Below are 3568 nucleotides of genomic sequence, written 5' to 3' on the forward strand. Positions count from 1 at the left end.
CGAGCTCCGCGCCCACTCGCGCAGCGCCGCGGAGCGTCTCCCCGCCGCGCTCGCGCACGCACACGCACTGCGCCGCCGCCGCCGCCTCCTCCTCGCTTCTGCGCAGGCGCCGAGAGCGCGGCGGGGAGGGGAGGAGGAGGCGGGAGCGCGCGCGCAGTGCCCGGATGTTGGGGCTGCGAAGGTGGGGGCGGGGAGGTATTACATCACCCTGCGTGCGCGACCCGCGCAGCCGCACTGAGCATGCGCCGGGCGTGAGCTCGGGTGGTGACGTCATCGGGGCTCCGCCCCCCGCGCTGAGGGGAGGTGTTCGGGCGGGCGGGGCGGGCGGCCTGGGTGTTTGTTCCGCTGCTTGCGATGGCTGGTGGCGTTCGCCGCCCGCCGGAGGAAGCTGAAGCGTTGTGATGAAGGCTGGCTTGCTGATAGAGGAGTGGCGGGAACGCTCCTGGCGATGGGCGCTGAGGCAAACAACGCTCCGCTGGGCCTACAAACTGCCTCGGCCGTCCTGCTCTGCGGGCTGTGGGCAGCTGGCGCTGATCCCGGGCTGAGGATGTTGGAAGCGGAGTGGATGTGGGAAGAGCTGCTTGGAAGAAGCGGGTTAGGACCAGACTCATTGGAAACTGTCACAGAATCAGTTGTGCTGGAAGGGGCCCTTCCAGCCGTCTGGTCCCACTCCCCTGCAATGCACAGGGACACCCACGGCTCCATCGGGTGCTCAGAGCCCCATCCAGCCTGACCTTGGCTGTCTGAAGAGACAGAACAACCACCGCCTCTCTGGGCAACCTGTGCTTCACCTCCCTTATCATAAAAAAACATTTTCCTTATATCCAATCTAAATCTCCCCTCTTTTAGTTTGAAATCATTTCCCCTTGTCCTACCACAACAGACCCTCCTAAGGAGTCCATCCCCTTCTTTCTTACAGCCTCCCATTAGATTCTGAAAGGCCGCTCACAGGTCTCCCCACAGCCTTCTCCAGCTCTCTCAGCCTGTCCTTGAAAGGTTCCATCCCTTGGATCCAACAGGTCCATGACTGTCCTGTAGTGAGGACTCCACATCTGGATACAGTACTCAGGTGAGGTCTCACAGCACAGAGCAGAGCAGCCGATCGTGCTGCTATGAATGCAGCCCAGGATACGGTTGTCTTTCTGGGCTGAGGACAGACTGTTGGCTCACATCCAGCTTGCCATCCTACAGTACCTTCATGTTCTTTTCTACAGGGCTGTGCTCTGTCCTTTCACCCCCAAAAAGGGGGTACTTAACTAAAGAAGTTAAGTAGGTACTTAACTAAAGAATCAGGAAGGTTGTTGAGGTGGCTTCCATATCTGACAATAATCAGAATGCATAGCTGCATGGTAAGGTTTCCCTCAACTGAACGTTTGAAAAGTGCTCAAATTACTGTTTCTTTTCCTGCTGCCATTCCTATAATGATCACAGAATCACAGAATTGCCAGGGCTGGAAGGGACCTCAAGGATCATGAATCTCCAACCCCCCTGCCACATGCAGGGCCACCAACCTCCACATTTAATACCAGACCAGGCTGCCCAGGGCCCCATCCAACCTGGCCTTGAACACCTCCAGGGATGGACGGGGCATCCACAGCCTCCCTGGGCAGCTGTTCCAGTACCTCACCACTCTCATAGCAAGAACTTCCCCCTGACATCCAACCTAAATCTCCCTTCCCTCAACGTAAAACCATTTCCCCTCATCCTGCAGTTATCTACCCTTTCAAAGAGTTGATTCCCCTCCCCTCTGTAGACTCCCTTTAGGTATTGAAATGCTGCAATGAGGTCACCCCACAGCCTTCTTTTCTCCAGGTTGAACAAGCCCAGCTCCCTCAGCCTGTCTTCATAGGGGAGGTGCTCCAGTCCCCTGATCATCTTTGTGGCCCTCCTCTGGACCCTCTCCAACAGCTCCCTGTCTTTTTTGTACTTGAACGCAGTACTCCAGATGGGGCCTCACAAGAGCAGAATAGAGGGGAACAATCACCTCCCTGTCCCTGCTGGCCACCCCTCTCTTGATGGAGCCCAGGATCCCATTTGCCTTCCGAGCTGCAAGGGCACACTGCTGGCTCATGTTAAGCTTTTCATCCATCAAGACCCCCAGGTCCTTCTCCACAGGGCTGCTCTCAAGGACCGCTCCTTCCAGTCTGTAGGGATGCCTGGGATTCCTCCAGCCCAAGTGCAAAACTGCACTTTGCCGTGTTGAACCTCATCAGGTTCACCCGGGCCCACCTTTCCAGCCTCTCGAGGTCCCTCTGAATGGCATCCCTTCCTTCAACTGTGTCAACCACACCACTCAGCTTGGTGTCGTCAGCAAACTTGCTGAGGATGCACTCGATTCTGTCATTGATGTAATTGATAAAGATGTTAAAGAGCACCGGTCCCAAGACAGACCCCTGGGGGACGCCGCTCGTTACCAGCCTCCACCTGGACATAGAGCCATTGATGATTACCCTCTGTGGCCTTTCAACCAGTTTCTTATCCATCAAGTGGTCCATCCATCAAATCCACATCCCTCCAATTTGGAGATAAGGATGTGGTGGGGGGCCATGTCAAAGGCCTTGCTCAAGTCCAGGTAAATGACATCGGTCGCCTTTCCCTTGTCCACCGATGCCGTCACTCCATGATAAAAGGCCACCAGATTGATCAAGCATGACCTTCCCCTGGTGAAGCCGTGCTGGCTGTCTCGGATCACATGCCCTTTCCTCATGTGATCAAGCATGTCATCCAGGATGATCTGTTCCATGATCTTCCCAGGCACAGAGGTGAGACTCACCGGCCTGTAGTTCCCAGGGTCCTCCTCAGTGATCAGTGTAGCTTCAACCTGAGTGTGCCAGCAGCAAAAGGCAGTAAATTGAGGATTCTTGTACAGATAAGACCTATAAAAGCAGAGAAGACCTAGAGCGGGCTAGGAAAGCTGAAATAAATGTAGCAAAACTGTATGGTTGCAGGGCTCCTGTAATAGATAAAGTTACTATGTCTCAGTATGACTTCAAAATCTGCAGTTCCCATTGCTGACTGTGATGGAATGGCATGTTTGGACTCAGTCTTATAGTATTCATCCCAGTCATGTTAGTGTGAGCATGAACAACACTCAGTAGCACTCAATGTTGTTTTAACTCTTTCAGGCCCTTAAATTGCAGTTAAATGCAACAAATTCTTTAGTTGGACGAAGACCTTTAGGGAAAACCAAATGAAAAATATTCTGAAAATATACTGGAGGTGGGAACAGAATATACACAGTGTGTTCCACAAAGAAATGGACATTTTTGGAAGGTCACAGACAAATTCCTGTAACCTTAATCAACGCTACTTTGAATTTCAATTAGTTATACTTTTGATGCAGCTCAGATTTGAAAAACTGCTTCTCTTTCTTTCTCTCTTTTTTTCTCTCTTTCTTTCTTTGTCTCTTTCTCTCTTTCTTTCTCTCTTTCTCTCTTTCTTTCTCTCTTTCTTTCTTTCTTTCTCTCTTTCTTTCGCTCTTTCTTTCTTTCTTTCTGTCTTTCTCTCTCTCTCTCTCTTTCTTTCTTTCTCTCCTTCCTTCCTTCCTTCCTTCCTTCCTTCCTTCCTT

The sequence above is a fragment of the Phasianus colchicus genome, chromosome 5, assembly GCF_987193195.1.
Source record: "Phasianus colchicus chromosome 5, bPhaCol1.hap1.1, whole genome shotgun sequence".
Taxonomy (NCBI): domain Eukaryota; kingdom Metazoa; phylum Chordata; class Aves; order Galliformes; family Phasianidae; genus Phasianus; species Phasianus colchicus.